The sequence below is a fragment of the Mercenaria mercenaria genome, chromosome 16 (genome assembly GCF_021730395.1).
Source record: "Mercenaria mercenaria strain notata chromosome 16, MADL_Memer_1, whole genome shotgun sequence".
Classification (NCBI taxonomy): domain Eukaryota; kingdom Metazoa; phylum Mollusca; class Bivalvia; order Venerida; family Veneridae; genus Mercenaria; species Mercenaria mercenaria.
This window is the reverse complement of record NC_069376.1, coordinates 27,526,645-27,553,871: the sequence shown is the minus strand read 5'-3', so window position 1 is coordinate 27,553,871 and position 27,227 is coordinate 27,526,645. Positions and strand designations below refer to the sequence as shown.

At 35.7% G+C, this 27,227-nt stretch overlaps 1 long non-coding RNA gene across 1 annotated transcript; it reads right to left on the bottom strand.

The window, feature by feature from the left end:
• Positions 1 to 15,655: 15,655 nt before the first annotated feature.
• LOC128549553 (uncharacterized) lies at positions 15,656 to 17,189 on the bottom strand. Its single transcript, XR_008367789.1, has 2 exons — positions 16,781 to 17,189; positions 15,656 to 16,572 (listed from the first exon to the last, which is right to left on the bottom strand). It is a non-coding gene; the product is annotated as an uncharacterized LOC128549553 (long non-coding RNA).
• Between the last annotated feature and the right edge of the window lie 10,038 nt (positions 17,190 to 27,227).

The following is a 27,227-nucleotide window of genomic DNA, read 5'->3' as shown; positions in this document are numbered from 1 at the left end:
CAGCTTTTTATATTTTTATTTTTTCCTGTGCACCGCAGTGCTAGGCACTCCATTATTACTCCCTTGAACAGCACCCTGTAAAAAACAAAAATCATAATGTTGATTAAACCATCTACGTCAAATTGGTAACAATAACTAATGTATGAAATTAATTTTTGTCTGTATTTAACCAAGAAAAATATGTTAGAATTAACAAGAAAATGAGTTATTTTATTTACAGAATTTAATACTCAACACAAATACCATCCGCCAGCTTTAGATATTACTATTTAACATATGTTCAAATCATATGGATATAACATGCATACAGGACATAGAAAGAAATTCTGTATAAGATTCCATAACTTTATCAGAAAATATTTTTTAAAAAACTTCTACTTACAGTTTATAGCTGGAAGACCGGGTTTTTGTTAAACCTAGACCTATCACATGTATAATAGTTTCCTTTACTTCACATGTCTAAAAAGCTAGAAATCTGGCCTAGAGAGTAAAATTGACCACATTTTCTGGGATTTCTTACATAACTCGGGTTAACGAGAGTTCATGCTCTGGAATATTCAACAGATTTATTGTAAACATTTTATGATTGTATAAAATTAGATATTTGTTAAAGAGTTAGTAAGGGTTTTTTTCAATACTTTTTTCACAATTTTTTCAAGGTAGTAGATTTGAAATAGTTCAAAATATCATTACGGCTGCGATAAGTTTTTAGTTTAATTAGCCCAAATTTAACTGATTACGAATTGGTGCAGAAAAGTGTTTAATAATTAATTAAATATTGCATGTTACAGCTACACAACCTGTGTATACCTGTGGGGGCTTGTGATAAAACAGTGACCTGTACAATATACAGTTATTATATTATTACTTCTAATGGACCAACGTTGGCCCAACGTTGGGCCAACAATGTTTTCTCTGTATAAGTCTTTCCCTGAAAATCAATATCGGGCCAATGCAGAGATATCTGTGACTGAAATTTAAAGTTGGTTCAACGTTGGCCCAACAGCTGTATTTACAATACTTATTAATCATTGTTGGGCCAACAGTGGCCCAACAACGATTATCCTTTGACGGTTTTCCGTCGTTGGCCCAATGACTTCATGTTTACAGGGTAGGTTTCTTTAATAATTTATGATTTTAGATCGATTGTAGAGTAAAATTCATACACATTATATCGTCCACTCACCATGACTGTTTCCTGGAGTTCTGCCAGTACTCGCGAGGAACGAATGCATTGTGTTGGTAGCAGTCAAATACTGCGGACATAATTCGAACCCGCGGCCTCCGGGCTACAAGTCCAACGCTCTACCCATACATTAGGATCTTAGATTTAGACTGATAAATTAAAAACAGATTTATGAATTGAATATATCCGGACTTACCGATGTCTGGTTAGATGGGCTTTTGAAGAGTAGTTTTTCCCACAACAGTGGTAAGGACACGCTCCACTGTGTCTCTTCTCGTGCTCTTTAAATTACTTTTTCTCCGAAAAGACTTTCTGCACTCCTGGCACATTTATTTATTCTCAATGCTATAAATAGATAATAATTATGATAGTTTTAAAAACAACCTACTCCCAGCATCTGCATCTTTTTTTAACAATATCAAAATGTTTACACTGTAGCATTTCTGTATATAATAGCCTATCGAAAGGAAAACAGCCTATTCCCAGCATCTGCATCTTTTTTAACAATATCAAAATGTTTTCAGTTCAGTCATTTAAAGACAAAGATGTTCTACATGCATGATAAATAGTCTTTGACGTGTACGTTACCCTCTGGGGAAAAATGACGTGTACGTTACCTCCTGAAAACCGCAACGTGTACGTTACCGCACCCTTTGTCTTACGATATCTTCAATATTCATGAATAGTCATGTTAAATATTTGGTACAGGACTTTGGACAATGACAAGCTTTATTCCAAACCTACATTCCAGCGGAAATTCTCTGCAGAATCTGTCCTAGATGCGTAACTTGTGAACAGACGTGTTCGTTACCAAAATATTTTGCATCTTTCGAATCGGTTGGGCAAGGATTACCTAAAAACGGGAGGGGGTTTCATCAAGTTACATACATCCGCTGAAAGAGCTTTTTATTGCGGGGTTTATGCACGTTATCTCATTTAAAACAATTGCGGATCAAAAAAGTTATAGTGAAAAAACATACCTGAAGCGGGCCTATTTTTAGCACTTTTGCGTGCACGTTATCCGATTTAGTCACGTGGTTTCCCCACCGTGATGCAAGGCGCTTTTTAAGGGGGCAACAGAACGGAGTACAGATGTGTATGATTCTACGTTGGCAGTGAATAAGTATAAAGTCGATGATCTTGTCTGGTGCTTGTCTGAGGCGCGGAAACCAGGCACAGCGCCAAAACTTGAAAGAAACTACGAAGGACCATTATTGATCAAATCAAAGATCTCTGACGTAACTTTTGTCGTCCTTTAGACCAGTCAGGAAGGGACAAAGTAGTGCATCATGACAAGCTTAAGCCATATGAGGAAAACAATGGACAACAAATGTGAAAAAAAAACTTAAGAAACTCACAGTAAATAGTAAGGGGACATGTTAGAGATGGCCTGAGGGCCACTGGATTGGACAGCTCCGGGACAGGTGTGGGTGAAGTTGTAGGAAGACAGCAAGAACAGGTCGAGATAACCATATATTCAGAGGCTGCATACCTTGACGGACCAGATGCTCATGACCTCAGTGCTTCAGATTCCAACAAGCAGGATGAGCTGCTTAATTTAAGGGTGGTGTGTGGAAGTAAGTGGTTAAGGTGGTGAAGAAACAGGAAGATAGAGCAACAGACATTCTGCCAGGGCTGATTGGACAGAGCGAGGTGAAGTGAATCCCAGTTTCACCTAGCAGGAGGCGGTCACCATCCCCAGCGAGCTCGTCTTCGTCAAGTTCGTCGGTTTCCTCGGCTTTTTCGCAACAACAGAGGTCGTTGGAGGCGCTGGTGGGCTTGTTGAAGAAGTCCGTTGACATAGTCCAGTATTTTTTTGACCGGACGATGGAAATGGTAGAGTTGCTCAGTGACACTATCAAGGGACAGCGCGCTGAGTTGAGCCATTTTTCGAGGCTGCTGGGGATACTGGGGGATTTCCAAGGCGAGAGATACCCGGGAAGCAGGTTGTTATACAGAGTTAGGGGAGAATAAGAGTGATTGTCGCTGCAAGATGAAAAGGATAGAGAGAGGCGAAGAAGAGAAGCAGTCGAGGATGGGAAGAGACAGAGGATGAGAGATACAGATGAGGATAGAGATAGGCAGAAGAGGAGAGAAGCAAACGAGGTTAAAGAAAGGCAAAGGAGAAAAGATGAAGATGATAGAGAGAGGCGAAGAAAAGAAGCAGACGAGGATAGGAAGAGACAGAGGATGAGAGATGCTGATGAGGATAGAGTAGGCAGAGGAGGAGTGGAGCAGACGAGGATAGAGATAGGCAGAGGAGAAATGATGACGAGGGTAGAGGGAGGTGGAGGAGAGAAGCAGATGAGGATAGTGGAATAAGAAGAGAGAAGCTTATGAGCAGAGGGAACTACAGAGGAGGAGAGAAGCGGAGCACGAGCGATCAGGAAGTGGGAGCAGCGGAAGCAAGGAAAGATGGGAAAAACATAGGATGGAGCGGAGATGAAATGCTGATAAATATTTTGTACAGATATTTTAGTATAATTATAACTGAACTAAACCTGGAATACTAATTTTTGTGTATATACTGTTATTTCTAGAGAATGTGTAATTAATGTGTATATATTTATTGATCATTGTAGCATTTGTTTCTTGATTGTAAGTGGCAGTTAGAACTTTGCCACTCCAGGACGATAGGAGGAGGGGGTGGTGGTAGCAGTGGAGTGCTCGGGTATCCGACCTACTTTCTAGCAAGCGCTACATCGTGTATTTGCATGTATATTTCTCTTCTAAAAATTCTTCTGCTCATGTTGCATTTCATGTTAAACATTGTTAGGTCGATTACTGTTAGACTTAAACTTATCTAGTGCTTTTCTATGATCGTAGATATTGATATTTTTGCAAATTGTAAAACCCGGAAGTATTATTAGTCCGCCATTACCTTCGGCTGCTCGCACTGTAGCGATGACGTCACGCACGCTCTTTACTGTTTTACGTCATACATTAGCTCTAGCTAGACCCTTCTTGAAATTCTTTGAGCGCAAATATTTAAATGGTGTAACTTAATATTTTCTCTTTTAATGCGTGAATGTTTCTACTTTCTTTATGCATTTAATAATGCTAGCCGTACATAAAAATTGTAAAATTGTTTCATGTTTCTATTCTGCTTATTGTGGCTTTTATCTGGTGCACAAACTGAACATTGTGTGCATTCACCACTGTGGTTGATGTCCCCGAAGGGCCTCCCCCTTCACTAGATTTTTTTCATAGATCTTATTTGTCATACACTTTTGTAAGTAACACTTAAAAGTAAGTGTTTTCAAAGCTTGTAGGCTTCGATAAGAATTTGTATCCACGATTTCAGAAGTAATGTAAAAGTACAATAGATTTCAATTTTTTATTTTTAATAGATTAGACTTAGATCTATATAACTGTTTGCTTTAGTAGTCACGGAGTCCCGGGTAGCCCCGCTCACGTGTATCTTGATTGCTATCGCAGTTTTCTTCGGCATTTTTAGGTTGTTGAAATTAGGTAAAGGAACGTGAAATTTTTTGTAATATTTTTATTTGTTCATAAGCTGTGTATTTTCTTTATTCATTCTTATTTCATGTTGGGTCCTATGTCATTCACTTAATAATTGTTAATGCCAATTAATGAAATAAAGTAGCAGAAACGGTCGGAGCATCATATCTGTTATCCCTTCACTAGAGATACATTTTATTTATTTCACTTTAAAGCGGACTCCATTTTAGTTTCAAATCTTCAACACAAGGTTGAAGTGTAATTGTGATCGTGCTGTGTCCGTAAAATGTCTGTGGTGATTTGACGGGAGTAATTGTTAAAAATTGTGATTGCACTTTGTCCGTCATAAAGCCTTAATTTTTCCGTGCACCGGCTCGCAACAATAACTAAAACTCCTTAATGGTTAACTAAATTTCAATTACCGTTGGTAACATTTGCACATTTGCAGTAAAGGCAGTAGACAACAGAATTTAAGGGCCATAACCCAAGAGTGCCTTGTGAGATTTTGCTGATTTTCGCACTTGACCGCCGAGATATTATGCCGACAAATATTGTCACCAAATTTGGTGAAGATTGGATGAAAACTGTTTGACTAATAAATCGGACAAGGCTAAATTCGCAGTTTTTTGAGTAATTCGAGGGTCATAATCCAAGAGTGCCTTAGGCGATTTGGCTGGTTGTCGAACTTGGCCGAGATATTATGCCAACAAACATCGTCAAAAAGTTTGGTGAAGATCGGATGAAAACTATTTTACTTAGAGGGCGAACAACGTTAAATTTGCAGATTTTGAGAAATTCAAGGGTCACAGCTCAAGAGTGCCTGGCGTGATTTTGCTGATTATCCAACCTGATTGAGACATTATGCTCATAAATATTGTCACCAAGTTTGATGAAGATCGGACGAAAACTGTTTGACTTAGAGAGAGGACATGCTTTTGGACGCCGACCGCCCACCCGCCGCCCATCGCCCGCCCGCCACGGGTGTTCACATCATACGCCCCGCTCTTTCAAAGACGGGCGTATAAAAAGGAGGTTGGGTGTATAAAAAAGGTGATGCATAAGGGGAAGTGAAGGGAAATAACACAAAGGACGCACAAGACAACACACACATAACATATAAAAAGAAAGATTACGTATAAAACGACACGTACAACAAGCAAGTTGAAAATTAGGGCATCGCACTGGAACGGTCATAAACCGATATAAAAAAAACTGCGGTAAAATTATGTGAACACAGTTATTGTTTTCCATTGAAGTTTTCATTGTAATGCCTATTTAAAGGACAATACTTAATCGTTCTTAATCTTCTTTCTCATTTCTTAAATTATAAAATTACTTCTTGCGGACGGATTGGTCGAGAGGGCTAAGATCCCACTGAGTTGAATGCTCTAGGTTCCAAACATGGATACTAAAATACCGTGTATTTTGGGACTGTACACTATACACTATACTACGCATGCCTCAGTCAGCAATGCTTAAAATGGGCACTAGCAACGTGCTAACGACAAGGTTTAATGTTCTTAAAATAGGGTCACCCAAAGGCTCAACAACGTTTTAATGCAATGAATAATTCTAGTAGAGTTGGAAAAAAAATAGCATTTAAACTGATTAAAAATAAAAGATCTTATATTTAAATATGTAATTCAAAATAACATTTTTTTTTATTTAATCTGACACAGTAATGACATCAAACACGAAATTAGCTATGTAATTCAGAGGTTTGTACCTTTTATCCGGTATCATCAGTACACGTGTACTAAGACGGGCAAACTTTTCCAAATCAGTAAAATCAGTGATATTTAAACGTTTAGGGAAGCACAAAGACATAAAAATAACTTAAAGATAAACTCATTGAAGGAAAATTTAACTTTCCTAGTTTACTTCAATAACTTATTAAATGTTGTGAGATAAGTAAAAAAATGAGAATATATCATTTAAAAACACCATGGAAAGCTTAAAATCTTTCATTTCCTACAGAATTCAATAGAACTCGGGATCAAAAATAGTTACTTATTTTAAACGCATAGGGAAGCAAGAAGATCATATCTTATTTTATCAAAAATTATATTGAAAGAAAGTGCAAATATTGCAGATTACTTCAATAACTTAATAAATATTGTCAGATAATGCTTTTGATGTCATTTGATGTGTCAAAGCTTTTTCCCTTCTATATTTCAATAGGCGTAAATTGACCGATACTGGCTAATTGATACACTCGATAAGCTGTTTTCAAGGGAGACAATTTCGCCAATAAGGCAGCAAATTGACTTAGATTTCTGGGTATGTAACAAAAAGTCTGTGCATTTTTTTTTTGGGGGGGGGGGGGGGGGGGGGGTTTACAGCGTTTGTAGGGGAAAATACCAGCCATCTGTTTAAACAGATTACATTTCATGATTACAGCGTTTTATCCTGTATATGTAATTACACACATTTCTATTGACATGTTTTTGTGCAACATACAAAGAATTTAAAGCTTTATGATTATTTTTGTCACATTTATTCAAAAGAAAGATGGTTGGCTTAAAATAATCCCATTATCATTCGAGGGCTTCTTTAGAATAGTGGCATCAAATCACATCACTTTATAAGATATTTCAAATAAAAATACTACTTGTACGCCCTTTGTTTTTTAAATGCTCGTTTGTTTTGACAGAGAGCTTATTCCTTAATGCCAGTAAAAATTGGTATGCTTTAGTTTTGCTTGAGGAGTTCTTTGTATAGGTTTATTGCAGATTTAGACATTTATCATACACATTGTGTTCAACTGGCAATACGCCAATATCCTTGTTGTTAGAGACTTCATATTTGTACAGATAAGGTTTCATTAAATTGTCTAAGATGTCAAGATTTAAACGTTGAAATGTTCTAAATAGTTTTTTTTTTGTACTTTTCAAAATATACTTGTAAAGCAAATATTTATGTAAAGTTAGCATCTCGATTAAATTTTGTGGACAACTTTAAGCAGATAAAATCGCAACCTCTCTAACTCTTTTATGTATTAAATGGTTTAGTTTTTTTTAGGATTTTTCATTTGCTTTAGAAAAATGTTTTGAGCAGTTTGATGAAAGAAAGGCTGTTTATATAGATCTTTGTTATTAACTTGGGAAAATATTTTTTGTCAGTGCAACATATACGTTCACTGCCTAAGGTTTACTTTGTAAGAAACATCGAATTTCTTTTCCATTATGCATATGTACAGAACCAAAGAGCTAACCCGCCATTTGCTAAATTGCAAATAGTTTAAAAAATTACTAAAGGGCATTTCTTGAATTAAGGGGACAGTAAAATGGATCTATCAGTATTAATATATCTAAATTTCAATAGTATCAAAATAGTAAAAATATAATTCTATTCATTTTACTACCAAAGCCCTTTTTTAAAAAGTAAAAAAAATACATATGATTAAATTTCAAAATTATACGTTCAGTAATTTTTAAACTACTGGCAAAACAACTAATGGCGGATTAGCTGTTGTGTTCAGTATAGTTATCATTTATCGGCCTTATGGAACCAATGTGGACATTTCACAAACTTATGCATATCAAATATCTGCAACATTTTCACGTAGAACTGTCAAATAAAAAAGCACTATTCTATATATCAGCAACGTACAAGTTTAATGTATTTTCTTGTCTTCGCTACCGGGATAAGTAATCTGAATACACTTTTTAAATGCTTAAAAGGTGATTTTGAGAAAACAGTTTGACAGTCTTCAAAATTGACAATTAACAGCTTAATTATATGTTGTACAATGCAAAATGTATATTTTCAAACACAGCAACCTCTCTTGAAAGCATTTTCTACATGTTCAGAACAATTCGGTACAAAAAAATATTTTTAAAAAATTGATGTAAACTCTACTTCAGCAACATTACAGGCTTAAGGTAGTTCTGCACGTTTGGATCGAAATTTTTTCTACAATATAGAATTTGATTAAACCCTGATTTTTCAAAACTTCAGAATATACTTAGAAAATTCAGCAAATAAAAAAGATACGGTCGTGTGCTCGATTTTTTGCTAGACTGATTTGAAAAATGTGAACCTCGCGCAATTTTTCATAATGGGAGTCAATGGGAAAATTACCTTCATAACATTTTTGCGAATAGAAATTTTTCTACAAAATAGATTATATTGAAACTTCTCACAGTCATAAATAAACATATGGTCTATAATGTGGTGAAATAAAATGTAATGGTCCGTGTGCTTATTTTTGAGATATTTGACCATGATGTAAGTAAACCGCACAGTTCAAGCTAATTTTAAGACATTATTTTGAGTTATTTAGCATTTCAGATGTTTTAGTATCATATTTCAACTTCAGAAAGATAGTAACAATGCCATTGTAATAAATTTACTCACGGGTTGTCATTAATTCATAAAATGATTTTCATTTCCGTATGCCGGATCCAGGCTTTATTCTACGTTTTCCGGTTAAATGACGTTACCCCATCACTTCCGGTTTATCAAACGTGCAGAACTACCTTAATAAGGTGTGTATCTAGATATTTTGTTCATGTATGTCTTCATTCATGCTCCATCTTATTTTCGTGTTTCCATATTTACATAACACATTGAATGAAAAATGACATTTATTAATTGCATCATATTATTTTGCTGTTGAATATAACAGACAACTATGAACTTATGTAAACTTTGAATGCTTTGTAATATTACGTAATAATTGTTACTATTGTTTATTATCACGGAAATATGTTTGAATCATATTTATGTATTCTTCTTCGAGAAGCATGGCGTACTAAAGTTATAGTCATGTGTCTTCGAACATTATTGATAAAATACATGTGCTCAATGTATGTATTTATCTCAATAAAAATTATTAAAGGCTCTAAACGTAATAAATGTATAGTTTTTGCGAAAGTGCTTATTTTGCCAAACCCTAGACATTTACTTATATAAAAAAAAATGGCTACTTGAAAAAATAAATACATTGTTGAACCAACAGTTCTTGCCAAGACCACTGGATTTACTCAGTATTAGAGATATATCACCGGACTGTCGTATTTTTGTCCGTTTTGGGTTAAATGCCGTTTCTCAACACTATTTCAGTTACGTAACGGCGGAAAGTTAACCTAACCTTACCAGTGTTCATGGATTCTGAACCAGTACTAATCTGGATTCTGAACCAGTACTAATCTGTTCTCCGCAAGTAACTGCTATCTTCTCCACATGAATCAGAGGTGCAGGACGAATGATATAAGACACACTGTCTTTTATAAAATCATCACGGCGAACATACGCCTCGCCCGGGAATCGAACTCACAACCCTGCGATCCGTAGAACTTCGCTCTCCCTATTGAGCTAAGCGGGCGGTAGAAGAGTAAAATTGTACTTTAGATTGGATAATATTCGCTGATATTTGTGAATAATGCCACACGCGAATTCAAAATATTCGTGAATAATGCCACTCGCGAATTCAAAATATCCCTGAATTAAAAATATTTGTGAATATCAATCTGCATCATGTTCTTTAGCAAAACACTGACGTTTTGCGAATTCTTAACACCGCGAACAAGCTTCTAACCATGAAATCGCTAGAAAAAGCCTGCGCGAAAATTATCCAAGCTACAGTATTTAACTGAAATATTTCGCAATACACTTTCAATGCTGGCACATGCAGCCCTACATAAAGCGTATAAAGGGCATTTATAAATCAAGTTCTATTCATCCGACCGTCACACTGTTAACACTTCCGGGTTGCGGAATCTTTTATCTTTTTCAATTTGTTTTTCTTTTCCTAATGTTAACACGAACATGTTCTTTTTGTCGTGTTTTACTACAGTCCCGTTGTGTTTAAAATTCATACGTTGATAAAGAATAAACAAAACTCTGCCAAAAGACCATGTCTCCATTCAAATGAAAATATACGTTTAAAAAGAAAGTAGCCATTGGTCCGGAAGCGTCAGCAGTCTCGAGATCGGTTAAAAAGAACTTGATGTATCAGTTGAAAGTACAACGTACTCTACATTCGTTGTATGCTCAGGTACATGCTTAAACAGATGATTCGGGAAAATGGCGAAAATTACCTTTTTAGGCCCCGAAGGTCCACATATAGTAATCGACAACGTGTACGTTGATCCGTCTGTCTGTTGGCCCGTCCATCTCTCCCTCCCAAGCTTCCTTGACCGGAGTGTAACTTTAAAACTATGCAATGGAATGATATCAATGGGTTATAGATATACTGTGATGAGAAGGAGCCTATGATGAGGAGGAGCCTAGTGCGCAAGTACATCAATATTTTAGTTATTCCGTGTTCCCTTTTACTTTGCTTGTCTAGATCAATATGTATAATGCAACGAGAAGTACAATGCGCAATACCCATAACTCTAACTAAGCTATTTTTCTGTTATTATTTTCTTTTTCGTCTTTTCTTGTACTTTTTTATTTTGAGCATAATTCAAAATTTATAATTTTCCACGTACATGTATTATGAAAGATCCGATGGTCGGGGGTACCTTACTTGATGGAGAATTATTTATTTGTTATGCCCATGTCATTAAAATAGGATGGGGGCACAATCTGTTGTATTAGCCCTGTCCGTGTATGTGTGCATGCGTCCGTGTGTTCGTGCATGTGTATGTTAGTGTGTGCACCAAGTCGTGTCCGGCCAATAACTTTGCTCTGCATTGCTTGACTTTGGAATAACTTGGAACTGTTAACGGCTATAATAAGACGACGTGTCACGTGAACAATTCAGACCCCTAGGTCAAAGGTCAAAGTCACATTTAGAGGTAAAAGATTTACAGTCATTTTCCTGCCCGCTCTGTTGTATTTTATGCCGTAGACGTGTCCGCTCTATAACTTTTATATGTGGGATGCGTATTCATGTAGCTAAGAACAAACAGTCACCATAACTAGACAATGTGCAAGTCTTATACCCCAGCCACCCTAAGAGGTCAATGATTTTACATGTATAACTTCTGAACGAATGGATGAATATTTATATAACTTGACACAAATATTCATTATAACTTGATGAATCGTTATAAGTCCTAGACCTCTAGCACAAAGGTGAATGTCACACTTAGAGGTCAAAGGTTTTACTTTTTTTTCTTGTTCGGTCTATTACTTTTGTATTGTTATACATGGATAGTTAGATAACTGAGAACAAATATTCACCAAAATTAGACGATCTTTCAAGTGTCATTTTCCTTTTCTGGTCTATAACTTTTATATACATAGAAGGATATTCAAATAATTTAGTATAAACTTTCACCATAACAAGACGATATAATATTTTATCACGTTAAGGTTTTTATTTTGGCTTCTGGGGTCAAGGTCGTTGTTGTTAAAATAGAAAAATGATTAATGTTCAATACTTCTAGAAAGGAATGTGACATTGCGATAACTACTTGTTATGTAGGTAGCTAACAAAAGAATATTAGGGTTTTAATATATTTGTGATATTTGGAATGAAGATCAAATTCCCTGATACTTAAAAGCTGTTTTAGTTCTGTCCAGAATGCGGATGCACAAGCTGGCCTGGATCCATGCTTGTCGCAAATGCACTACTAGTATGTTGGTTTTCTCATGGCGCGGCTCAAATGTCTAGTATAATGTACAACTGTGGCCTCTAGAGTGTTCACAAGCTTTTTCTTTAATTTGACTGGTGACCTAGTTTTTGACCCCACATAACCCAGATTCGAACTTGACCTATAAATTATCAAAACAAACATTCTGACTAATTCCCATGAGTTTCAAACTTAAATTATGGTATCTGGAGTGTTGAAAATAATTTCCTTTGATCTGACCTAGTGACCTAGTTTTTGACCCCACATGACCCAGATTCATACTTGACCTAGAAATGATTAAGACAAACATTCTGACCAAGTTTCATAAAGATTGAGTCACAAATGTGGCCTCTAAAGTGTTCACAAGCTTTTCCTCTGATTTGACCTAGTTTTTGACCCCACATGGCCCAGATTGAAACTTGACCTAGAAATCATCAAGCAAAACTTTCTGAATGTTTCATAAATATTGGGTCACAACTGTGGCCTCTAGAGTGTTAACAAGATTTTCCACTGATCTGACCTACTGACCTAGTTTTTGACCCAACATGACCCAGATTCAAATCTGACCTAGAGATCATCAATACTAACATACTAATCAAGTTTCATAAAGATTGGGTCACAAATGTGGTCTCTAGAGTGCTCACAAGCTATTTCTTTGATCTGATGTACTGACCTAGTTTTTGACCCCGCATAACCCAGTTTTGAACTTGACCTAATGGTCATCAAGACAAATGCTCTGACAAAGTTTCATAAAGATTTGATCACAAATAAAGTCTCTAGTTTGTTCACAAGTTTTTCCTTTCATCTGACCTACTGACCTAGTTTTTAATCCCACATGACCCAGTTTCGAACTTGACCTAGAGATCATCAAGATTAAAGTTCTGACTAAGTTTCATAAAGATTAGGTCAAAAATGTAGTCTCTAGAGTGTTCACAAGCTTTTCCACTGATCTGACCTACTGACCTAGTTTTTGATCTCACATGACCTAGTTCCAAACTCGACCTAGAAATTATCAAGACTAACATTCTGACCAAGTTTCATAAAGCTTGGGTCACAAATGCGGCCTCAAGAGTGTTCACAAGCTTTTCCTTTGATCTGACCTACTGACCTCGGTTTTGATCCAACATAACCCTGTTTCAAACTTGACCTAGAAATTATCAAGACTAACATTCTGACCAAGTTTCATAGAGATTAGGTCACAAATGTGGTCTCTAGAGTGTTCACAAGCTTTTCCTTTCATCTGATCTACTGAACTCGTTTTTGACCCCACATAATCAAGTTTCAAAGATGACATAGAGATCATCAAGACTAATGTTCTGACCAAGTTTCATAAAGATTGGGTCAAAAATGTGGTCTCTAGTGTTTTCACAAGCTTTTCCATTGATCTGACCTACTGACCTAGTTTTTAAACCTACATGACCCAGTTTCAAACTTGATTTAGAAATCATCCAGGCAAACATTTTGACCAAGTTTCATAAAGATTAAGTCACAAATGTGGTCTCTAGAGTGTTCACAAGCTTTTCCTTACATCTGACCTACTGACCTAGTTTTTAACTCCACATAACCCAATTTCGAACTTATTCTAGAGATCATCAATACTAACATTCTGACCAAGTTTCATAAAGATTGGGTCACAAATGTGGTCTCTGGAGTATTCACAAGCTTTTCCTTTGATCTGACCTACTGACCTAGTTTTTGACCTCACATGACCCAGTCTCAAATTTGACCTAGAGATCAACAAGACAAACATTCTGACGAAGTTTCATAAAGATTGGGTCAAAAATTTGGTCTCTAGAGTGTTCACAACGCAAATGTTGACGCACGACGCACGACGACGGACGCCGGACAATGACCGGTCACAATAGCTCACCTTGTGCGCTTTGTGCTCTGGTGAACTAAAAATGAAATTGGCGCCTTGGGGTCATGATAACCATCTTGATTTAAATATATATACTGGAATGTAGGTACTTGTAGGTGGTGATACGCTTATTCCGATACACATCGGGGGGCGCATATGTCAATTTACAGTGACAGCTCTTCTTAATGACCGACTGGATTCTATTTTTCTGCTTTTTAGTAACAGCGACACCACTGAACCCAATGACTCTAGATATAATAATACAAGTTTGGTCCAAATAGATTATTTGAACTTAAGTCATTAGCCGGAAACAGTTTTCTCAGACGTTGACCTTAATCCAATCGATCCGACGTGCAATACTTACCTTTTGTGCCTCTTAAGCTACCTGTCTAAACAAGTTTCATTGCAATATCCTATTTCTAAAGACGTCTTCTACTTGTAGTAACAGCAACCAAATCTAGGTCTACATTAAAGTTCAAAACAAGCTTATAAATGAGTTTGGTGGCAATTTATGAGTCTGAACTAAATCTATTTTATCTCTTGTAACTTTTACTCAATCTACCTAAAATTGAATCCCAGACTTTCCCTCCTCATAAGGTACTTACATACCAAGTTTCATTACATTTTGTCCTAACGACAGTTATTGTCTTAGTGTAGATATGATTTTTCTAAATCAACAACAACCTTGACCTTCATCCCAGCTTTGCAAAATGCAATCTCCCAGTAGGTTTGTACATAAGCTAGCTATACACCAAACTACAAAGACAGAAGTGCAACAGGAAATGCCACATTTGTAGAACGCAACCGTCAATAGAGCACAAGGGCACGTGATAATGTATACAAGTGCATTCCCACGGCGCTCATGCGCTCAGATATACATAACCAATGAATACAATAATAAAAACATAGAAGAAACAAACACACAGATATTATAAAACACGAAGAAGAAACACAGCGGTGCACCGTCTTAGAAGGGTCCGTGGCAAAAATCACCACTATGAAGTTTAAATTAGTTCTGGCACCAAACACCACTCTTCTCTATCATAATCTAATAATAACAGACAGTGTAACACGCCAGGTATATCCCATACATATGCAACAGTAACCACAGGAGCACATTGTAAACCACAAATCCGTTTCAAAATTTTACTAAATAGGTAAATGTCTCATAATTTTTCTCACGCATCTATGTTAGCTAAATTATGAAAACATTCGAGGAAACAAACCGGTTTCTTTTTCAAAAATAATTAAAGCATAATTAATCTGACATAGGGGCGTACCTGCATTTTATCTAGTAAAATTTTTAAAACGAACATGTGTATTTCAAAGATTGTAGTTTTTACTTTCTGTATGAGTAATGCACCGACTGTTAAATTGTTTATTTATTCAGACCATAAATGAATATTTATACAACAATGAATAAAGAAAATAATGACAGACTAGAACGAAAACCAGATGACACCTACAAGGCTTTGCTTTTGTCAGCAGTTGTTGGCAGCAATTTATTGTACATATTCAATACAGTTTCACTAATAAAACCAAATTAAACAGTGAGTTCAGTTAACTGTCCAGGTCAGACTTGTTCAAAACCGTTAAAACACTAAAACACTGAACACGACAGAATTGTTCTTCCTCTGTTTAATAAAGTTATTACCGTATATAATATAATACATACATATGTTACAATGTTCATGCACATAATCAATTCAAAGTTATGAAAATGGGAATTGTGTCCCTTTTCAAAAACGTGTTTTCATCTTTTTTAGTTTTATCTTCTGTTACACATGTTGACTTGGGGTATGTTTAGTTCACAATGTTAGTACAATTGGTTGAGTAAAAAAATAAGTTAGGAAAGATTTAAGATTTTAGAACATGTTATTATTGGGATGAATGGTCCAGTTTTATGTAGAGCTCTCTCACTTACAATGACAGTGCAATATCTAGATTATTGATCCCCCTATTGTACAGCGTTACTCTTATACCTTTCACAAAACTGAAAAAAAAAATTATGTTGTGAAATTAAAAGACTACATGATTTATAAAAGTATTGTTTTCACAAAATGCATACGTTACTTGAAAATGCTGCTGCATTTAGCCATATATTTGTGATGAACTATCAAAAAAGATCCAAAACAATTATACGTTGCCATGTTAAAAAGTTCCATCTTGAAGACTGGCATATTGTTGACAAGAAGAAAAGCGTAATTGTTTTATGACCTTTACTCCGATATATAAAACATGAATCAAACTGAATATAAAGATGCACACGAAGTCTATAGCTGTATACGTGGTGAGACACAATCACATCTATTTCTTCTTCCTGATTGGAGTATCGTACATACTCCACCACTTTGGGCACACCGTCCAGCCGTTGGAGAACGACCACCTGTTCTCGTTACAATATCGGTGCATGTACCAAGCCGCCGTCTGTTCATTCTGCACAGCAGTTGGCGTCTCCGACATTGTCCATTCTCCATAAGAGCCGCCAGTATAACCAGTCCAAACAGAAGCATTACCTTGATGGAACACATTTTGGTCTGAAAAATATTTTAATGCACAAAATTATAACTAATAAATTAACATTAAGTCTGAAAATTGATTCGAGTTTAATGTATTCTAGTAATAGCGTTAACAGAAAACGAACAAAAATGTTTGAATTATCAGTAACATGCATCAGAACAGATTTGTTCAAAACTGAAATCCAATTACAAGAAGTATCTTATCTAAACATTATGTTTTAATCACCTGAATATTTTTATCACTTAGAAGCTCTCTGTATTATGTTTGCAATAATGTTTTCTTCATTAATTCCGCTATAATACTAGTACTATGAAATTTGCAAACAGCCGGCTCCTGCTATTTAAAGGTTCAAGTGTTTATATTAAGATGATGGACATTGGAATGTCCATATATGGAAAATGAAGTTGTTCAAGATGTGCATTGAAATACCACTTAAAAAGTTATCTCATACCACTAAAACACTTCTCAAGTATTTTAAGTCAGACCACATACACTACTTTCTCTAATGCGTTTCTAATTTCATATTAATCGTGTAGAAAACATAATTGAGCCGTGCCATGGGAAAACCAACATAGTGGGTATGCGACCAGCATGGATCCAGACCAGCCTGCGCATCCGCGCAGTCTGGTCAGGATCCATGCTGTTCGCTAATAGTTTCTCCAATTCCAATAGGCTTTAAAAGCGAACAGCATGGAGCCTGACCAGACTGCGCGGATGCGCAGGCTGGTCTGGATCCATGCTGGTCGCATACCCACTATGTTGGTTTTCTCATGACACGGCTCATATTCTTCAAGTGAGAAGTTTTTGTATTACCTAGATATATATTTTGAGACAACATATGATTCTTTTCGTGTTTTGAGGGCTTTAGAGGTGTTACACTTTTCATTACTTCTAATGAACAGACTCATTCAAGCTGGGTCTGCTGTAATGTTACTAGTTGCGTCCAATCTTTCAAAAGGATCATTTTACAAATTTTACTAACTATCGCAACAGCAGTCTTTCAGTGCCGTGTTGCGCCTGTAAAAAGTCACCACGTAATTAACTCAGTGTTGTTATATTTTCTGGTCCTTTGGTGTAATTGAGTAGATTTTACTAGAATAAAATTCCGCTAGGTGGTAGAGGGCACTGGGGGAGGTGTTGTACATTTCATTAAATCTCATGAAAAGTCAAACCGAGTTCTAAGCTTCTAAAGGAGCATTTTACAGATGTTATTACACCGTCTGAATCCCCTTAAGTCGAGAGCCTACATTCTTGCATGAAAGGCGTAAGACGATAAATGAATGTTTTGCGGTAGGCGTTCTTTTCCTATCAATCTTGTTTTAAATATGCATTGTAGGGCTGAAATGCATGGTTCGCGCATACATAAAATGGTGTGGTTATTTCTATGCTTTTTTCTATGCACTTTCTTTCGCTTTCATGTCGTGGTCTCTTTTTAACTCATGTTTACTCTCCTGTTTAAAGACATTTTAAAAATGACAATAATTTCACCTCAATACTAGAATTCGTTTTAAAACACACAATTTGCGTCAGCTATCATTTGCCCCACGTCACTTCCTTTCTTTAATGAGGGTTGTTTTGTGCTGTCTGTGTTGTCCTGTTACAGTAAATGATGTCCTGGTAACTCATTCTTTCTTTATTTCAGAAATTTCAAATTATTGATTATACCATAAGTATCTTAAAATCAGTGCTATAACAAATTAAATTGCAGCAATGGCTATGTTTTCAAAATTCTTATTTCAGTTGTAAAAAGACTGACACAAATAAAGGAAAAGGACAATCACGCAAACACGGCATAGTACTGGTTCCCAGTTCAAAAAGTACTGTAGCAGCTAAACATATTGTTACTCATTCATGAAAACTGTGATTCTGTCGTTCACAGGGCAAGCAAAACCTAGCATAGAGTAGAGATCTAAATAGTTGACACCAGACAGGGTGAATGCATTAATACATTTGGTCAGAAACATTTCAATTTTAGCATTGGTCGAATAAATATAAGCCCACTCGATAAAAATATATGTTAGCTATGACTACTTTGGTTTAATACAAAAAACGTGTATATACGTGCATGTGTCTTTCTGATTTCAAAGTGTAGCACTTTAACCACTTTATCTCACTTCAGTGTTAACAAACTACAAAGCTAGACTGCAAGTTATACAGCTTAGATAGATTTGATTGTCTATTGTTTTAGATAGCCTGTTAGGAAAGTGACGCGAGCTGTTTCAAGTATTCATACAAGTGTTCTGACTCGTAAAGTATTTGCAAGCAGTACAAACTATTCTCGAAAAAAAATAACAAGGTCAAAAGTCTTGGCTATTTAAAGTTTTGGACCATGAAGTGACACATTCACGTCGTGAATAATGTCTTAACGATCATAATTCAATAGTTTGCCTTGGCGTAATTCATCATTCAACAATATGGTTGGCTTTTGCATCAAGAATGTCTCTCCGATTCATAAATCAACAGTTTCGTCGGCGTTCAAATCATGAATAATGTCTGTACGTTTCATCATTCAACAGAATGGTTGGCGTTCACATCATGAATGATATTAATATCTCTGCGATTCATTAATCAGCAGTTTCGTCGGCGTTCAAATCATGAGTAATGTCTGTACGTTTCATCACTCAACAGAATGGTTGGCGTTCAAATTATTGATAATGTCTTTACGATTCATCATCAAGAATAATGTCTTCAGCAGTTTGGTTGGAGTTCACATCATGAATAATATATTTATGATTCATCAAGCGGCAGTTTGGTTGACGTTCACACCATATATACAATGTCTTAACGATTCATCGATCAGCACTATGGTTGACGTTCACATCATAAATAATGTAAATTTACTATTCATCAACCAGGAAGTTTGGTTGGCGTTCTCGTCGTGAATTATGTCTTTAGATTCTTCAATCAGCAAGTTTTGTTGGCGTTCACGTCGTGATTAAAGTTTTTACGATTTATCAATCAGCAAATCACTAAAAGTCTCATAGAATTTTATGTGAGGTTATTGATTTATGTTGTTCATTGGGTGTAGCATTCACATACCATATAGGAATCGCTCTGTCCACTAAGGCAACCATGGGCATTTTTATCATGGCAGCCGTCAAAACCATAAGCTAGAATAATTCATATATTTTAATGCATATGACTGCTTAATAAATGACAATATTATTATTGTTCTTTGCAGTTTCAAATTTCGCAGGAAAAATCAGTTTAAGACAATTTGTCGAAAATAAAAACAATTTAAACATCACGAAAAAACGACAACATGTACAATGACAATAAGAACTGATTTAAATATGAATATAACTGGGACCGAAAAACTGATGAACAAGACTTGTTGATATTATAATAATTGTAAGAATGCTTTATCTCAGTTATTTTTGATAATATAAATATTATTAGTATTCAGAAAGGTAAAATTATACAAATGTTTATTCCTGTCTATGTAGATTAGAACATTATTTTTAAAATTTAAATAAAAAATGTGAAGCTGATATGTCTGGTATCTTGTATGGATCATATTTATCATTATCATATTTCATACTAAACATAATTGTCCCCTCTCATGTCACATTGTATCATGATATATTATAAAAAAATGTTAATATCAGGCGGGCGCCTTAGGACTTTGATGGTCCTCTTGTGGCGATAGGTCTAATCAAATACACACGGGGTATATTGAGCGGATTTCTTTTATTTCTATTTCAGTAACAGTGATATTTGAATCTTCTGACCATTCATAAGGTACTGATATAACGAAGTGTCATTGCAATGTTTTATTTTTAAAGAGTTATCGAATGGAAAAAGATATGTTTTCAGCAATCAAAGTGAGGTTTTCATGTATACTCCATATATGCTTGCTATACATGGAGTTGAGTGAAAACATGTCGGTCTAAACTAAATCTGTTTTATCTCTATCAGCAGTAACTTTGACCTTAACTAAATCGGCCTACCTTTTACATATATACCAAGTTCTGTTGTTATTTTTCCTAACTCGAGTGTGGTCTCAGCGCAAATACTCTTTTATTAATAACAACTACCGCTTGACCCTCATCCAAGCGTTCAAAAATTCAGTCTCAAGGTAGGTTTCTACCCAAACTAGCTATACATAAAACATAGGACCAGAGGTCGAAAGCCATATTCGATCAACAAAGCCGCCATAAAAGCACAAGGGTAGCCTTAATGTATACATGTGGATACCGACAGAGCCTTTGCGCACATAAACACAAATGCATGCAGTAATAAAAAAACATAGGAACAACAAACAAACAGACACACACAAACATGAAGAAGCAACGCAGCAGAGTTCCGTTTTGGAACGGTCTGTGACAAAACACCACTGGAGAAACCAAACTTCACATTTTTTAAAATCCCCCACCCCAACGATACCATTTTATTACCAGACAGTGTAAATAAAATTACTTCCCGCCACGTATAGATCCCTTATATATGCAACAGTGACAACAGGAACGAAACGTAAAACAAAAACATGTAAAAATGCCATACAAATAAAATTCCCATGGAACCGTAGACGAATGTATGTAGTCTACGACTTTGCAAAGGACAAATTACCCAGAAAAACGCCATTTAGGGCACGCAAGACGAAGCAAGACGGGGGACAATAGTCTCCCCCCTGGAAGACTATAAAGACCTTCTCCAGTCCTACCTTTTAACCTTAAATTGTCACTAAAAAGCATGAAAATCCTGACTATGAACAGTGACGCCTGTCAAAATAGAGTCTATTTTATATAAAATTCTATATAAAATACCTGTGGTTTTGCGTGCTAAAGTGTGCCGCGTGGCCGTTAACTGTTACCTATTGTAATCATGGGTTGCATACACAAAACAGAATTTGAATAGCCGCGGAGCAGGGCTTTAAGAGCGTATTGTCATTGAATCCTGCAACAACCAACGACGAGAATAACACACATGCAGTATGTCCCAAAGCAATACAATCGAAATCTCTTCTGATATATAACGTATGATAATTCTAATTAACTAAGGTTGGAAATGGCTATGCCCGGGAATTTTACGAAGTTTATAAGAATCAGGTTGTGATATACCATGTCGCAAAAGTGTCTTCAAATTATTTTTAAATTTAATGACTAACTTACATGATAAATTTATGCAAAGGATTGCAAAGCTTATGATAATCGTAGCCATTCTGGAGAAGCGTTTTATTAGTAGTAATATTACGAAGGTTAAATTCTTCAACATGCCTACAAGCTCTGGCAAAGCTGTGAAATATAAACCCATAAGATGTTGCACGAAGTACATCTCCTTCAAGGTGAGGGAAATTGACAATATCAAAATTAATGTTATCTCTTTTGTCATGTATGTCATAGGACGCAAATAATATTATCAACATGAAACATGTCTCAAATGCCATTATTTACCTATTTTATACTTTCAGGAACGTACTGTATTAGAATATATTTGTTGTCACGTAGTTAGCAGTCAGTAGTAGTCATTAGTCAATTCGTAAGCCGTAACATTACTATCGTAGGTCGTATCACTTGCACTAATCCAGAGTTATACTTATCATCTCCCTTGGCCCTTCCCATGAACCCTTTGTTATGTCATCCGCCATTATTGTTGTTGTATGAACAATAAATATACATTGTCCAAATATATTATTATATATATTTACAGGTATGTTCTGATGTCCTAATATATATTGTTAGTTACATAAATGTGTGTTCTAAATAACTAAGGCTTTTAAATGTAACTGATATATTGTTTTAAAGTACATTTATGACATTTATTGAACACCGTTGACATATGTGTAATGAACCCTTTGTTATGTCATCCGCCATTATTGTTGTTGTATGAACAATAAATATACATTGTCCAAATATATTGTTATATATATTTACAGCGCCCATCTCATATGTACAAGAACCCGCAATAAACAAATAGCCCCGTGACATGTATATTCGAACGTATAATTATATTAAAAGATTTTAATCTAAAAACGAAGCTATGGTATCCACATTATCAGCCTTATTTAACTAAAGATCTCAATGATCTATATTAGCAACCATAGGAGAAAATACAGATTATCCATGTTTAATATTATCGTGGAGATAACGAGGGTGCTGTCAAAGGCATTAACAAAATCTCCCTACCTAAGTTCGGTGGAAATATGTTAATTTGAACAAAAGTTATTGACCAGAACCATCTGTGTATCTAGTCACCTTCAAATCCTAGTCAAGCAGAAATCCATCAGCAGCATTTGCGTGGTCGTATACGTGAGAAATATACAATGTATACACATATAAAAAGTAAAACGAATAGAGACGACGATGAGAAACAAATAAAGGAATATAATCAGCCACTTCACTTGAAAGCCCATTGGTAAAACCAGAACATGGTAGTTTATACCGGTTAACTATAAGCACATAGTCACACTTTTGATACCAAGTACGTAAGAGTTACAGGAGTAATCTCGCTAAATAAACCCTTTATACAGGCAATGCTAACAGAAGGCTCGATATGTAAAACACAAAAATGTTCATGTTGACACATACGAGGGCCCTGCAAAGAATTCTGTCACTAATGGGCTTCCGTAGTTTTATTTCGGGTATTTTTAAAACGCTTCATTGCACTTGAATGGTGTGTCCACACGCCATGTACCCGGATAATCTTAACTCTATTCAGCGACCCTAACTCAGTGTCAACATGGCGGATGTAAAGCCGATACAACTTTGTTTTCTGTGTAATTACGATGTATAAAGGAATGTTTCTGTTGTTATATCTATCTCCATTGATCAAGTGTATGTTTATTTCAAAATGCATCATGTTAAATATATCAACCCTTGTGTTTTCAGGTGGAAAAACGACGAACAAGGCAACTTTTTCTATGAAAACTTTTACAAAAAAATCTTTAAAAATACTTCTATGCTTTTGATGCCTCGACTATTTTGTTGTTTGAAAGCAAAGATATGCTGCTTTATAGGCCCGTTTACACTATGTTGTTAACCCACTACATGTTGACACAATACATGTTCAAATGTACTGACAGCGAGAAAAGGGATAAAAACCTAACTTTTAGTTGATAAAAACCGAACTCAGTTTACACGAGGAATGGATAAACGCCTAACTTACACGAAATTGCGTGACGGATAAACACCTAACTGACTAGTATTCTATAGAAATGAATGAGTTGACATGTACATGGTGTGATTATTGTAAACATTACTTTATAAGCGGTATTGTCTTCAAACTTTGTCATTAATTTTACAAGATGTTATATGTATGCCCACTACAGTCAAATATTTTTTCATAATTTTAATATTATGCAAATAGGAATGTTTGGAAAAATCTGGATAAAACCTAAAAAAATAACTCAGTATAAAAGTCAAAATTATTATATTCATATAAGAAATTATTTAATACCACCGATGTTCGAAGTTCTGTAGTCCCCAACCCCCACCAACCCCCCCCCCCCCCCCCCCCCCCACACACACACACACACAGAGAAGAATTGTGTTTGTTTCAAATCTTGTATATCGTATAGTGTAAGAGATTTTTATAGAGGTGCTAATGGAATATTTTTGAAATTGTTTAAATGGGATTAGATTTATGATTAATTATTAAATATGATATTTTTTTCAGACGGTAAATAGGGAAGAAAAGTGTGTGTGTGTGTGTGTGTGTGTGGTGTGGTGTGGTGGGGTGGGGGAGTGATGCATGGACTGACGGGACAGGGGTGTGGGTATCCTTACATTTTTCACTTGTCCACGGAACTTAAAAATCCACTTGTTCATAGTCAAATTTCACTTGCTCTGTTTGTAATATTAAACCTTCATGAAAGCGCAAATAGACTGGAGATCGAGTTCTTTATTTAGGACAATGAAAAGAAAAGCATATCACAGTAACTGTGGTAAAAAATAAGCTATTGAAATATTTGCCTTTGAACGTTTATAAAAGTCTGAAATCGCGTTAGTAGTGTTCGGGATCTTTTGAGGTCATGCCCGAAACACTGCCTGCCGACGCAATGGTGCAAAGCCAGATGAATTCAGAGAAAGATTCTTAAAACGTTCCGACTTGTTTTAGTCATACTTGCGATCTCTGTGTGCTTTTGATTTTAATTTGGCTGACTACTGGCTCAAATATTTCCTTTGACAGTGACTTATCGTCTCAGCAGTAACTGTTGGAATTCTACTTACAAACTTGTCATAATACTTTTTTAAAGTTGTTTACGTTTCTGATGTCTTTAAATGTCCTTTTAGTTCTCTGTGTGTAACCCTTGTTTTCCTTTTTTAATTTTAGTTACAGAATGCTATATGCAATTGATGCAAATATTTTTCTTCAGCTACTTTAAGTAGTTCTTATGTTCCCTTTAGCATGTATATGATTTCTTCTTTTATGTTTTTTTTTTAAATGCATGTTATTATTTTTGTGTAGTGTCAGTTAATCTTTTTTTATGTTGCTTTAAATGTGCTAAATCTGTATGTGGTAAATTACTTTTCCCTTTTATTTGCTAGTACCTAAGTGCTATTTTGTTTTAATGCGCTGTAACATGTATGTGATAATTTGTGATTTGTTTCTTATCTACTTAGCGCCAGGTGCTTTATTTGCTTTAATGTGCTTTAACATTTTTGCATTTTATTACAGCTAATTTACTTATGTTGAGCTTATTTACATGTGTTTGCCGGAAAATAGCTTTAAGCTAGTGTTATATATTTATACTTATCCGACGTTAGATAAATCTTCTTGTATCTAAATCGTCTCTGATATTTTATCATAGTCACCGAGTTACAGTGTGCGCGAGACCTAGTCAAAGAACCCATTATCTGTATCACCTCCATACACTTGAAGCAACACACAGTCTAAATGGTATTTTATGTTTTCTCATTTTATACCTAAAAAAGTATGCTTGTCCGCGGACACACAGAATGAAAAATGCACTTGTCCGCCGGCAAAAAAATCACGAGTCTGATAAGTCGGACATAGGAATCCCACATCCCTGCAGGGGTGGGTAGATCAAAGAACTTTGAGCATCAACAGTCCATAAAAAAGCACAGACGAACGGCCGTTTTCGTTTGGTTAGGTGTTTATCCATTCTAAGTTCGTATTTATCCAGCACTGTTTCCTAATCCAGTTAGGAATTATCCGCAAATTTAAAACCACCTCCTAATCAATACAATTTTTAAGCTATAAAAATCAATTTCAAACTTTGATACTGTTAAACATTGTCAAAGAGATATTTATGGGACTAATACATTTAATAAGTAAGGTCTTACTGCAATTTCTGGTACTTTAAAACAGTTAGAAACATAAAACATGTTCATTTTGAAGACTTTATTGAGTACATTTTAATGAATTCCAGCCATATAATGTGACATTTCGATTGAAATATTTAGTACACAAAACATGTTATCAATACAGGATATTATGACTATCAAAAGTTTTACGCTAACATTGCATACTCACATAAAAACATGAAAAAAGACAAGGAAATTAACTACATACATCGTTTTTCTGTCAGCCATGTTGGCACTGAGTTAGGGTCGCTGAACAGAGTTAAGATTATCCGGGTACATGGCGTGGTCCAATAGCTAACGATATCCGAAAATTGCTTTTCAAATGACCGAGTTATTTCAAATTGAAATACATGTAGTCATATACACTGACCAATTTACTTGTCACATTGTAAAATGGACGAAAAGAAGGAAATTCATAGCTATATTAAATGCCGCATTAGGCTTGATATAGATTCAAAGCAGATATCTGATTAATTGTGTGGTATATATGGACCATTTCAATGCGCACAGTTTTTAGGTGGGTTAAAGCCTTTAAAGCTGGGAAATTATCTGTCGAAGATGATACCCGTTCTGGTAGGCCTAAAACCTCTGTTACCAAGGCAAACATCGCTGCTGTAAAAGCTGTGGTCGAACAGGATGCGCGATTGTCGGTGAAAAATATAGCCAGTTGTACTGGCATATCAGGAGGCAGTGTGCAAACAATTCTGAAAAAGCGTTTGGATCTGAGAAAGGTTTGCGCTATGTGGTACACATTTGCTCACTGAGGAGCAAAAGAAACAACAACTTAAATGTGCCCGGGAACTTTTGAAAACATATAAAGGCTGTGATAGTCGGGTTATTTCTAATTTGCTAACAGGTGACGAAACCTGGGTGCACATGTTTGAGCCAAAGAGAAGAGTGATATTAAGCAATGGAAGCGAAAAGATAAAGAAAACGCCCCTGTTTTGTCAAGAGAACTATAAGTTCGAAAAAAGATGTTGTACGCAATTTTCTTCAATTCTAGTGGGCCAGTCGTTCAAGTGCCTTGTCCATCTGGTCATACAGTCACTGGGCGATTCTACAAGAACTCTGTACTGAAGAAAGTGAAAAAGTTTTACAATAAGAAACGTCCAAGCAAAGGATGGTCAGGAGTCGCTCTTATACACGACAAGGCCTCCTCTAACAAGTGCGAGGTTGTTAAGTCTTTTTTGGCTTCTGAAAAGGTGGAAGATGTAAATCATCAGCCTTATTCACCTGACCTGTGACTTGTTTTATTTCCAAGGCTTAAGAAAGTGCTTTCTGGAAAGAAATATAAATCCGGAAGTTCTCTTGGCAGCGCCATTTATCAGTGTCTCAAACAGATACCAAAAGAAGACTATTTATCTGCTTTTCGCGATTGGGGTTTGTAATAAAAATAATTTTGATAA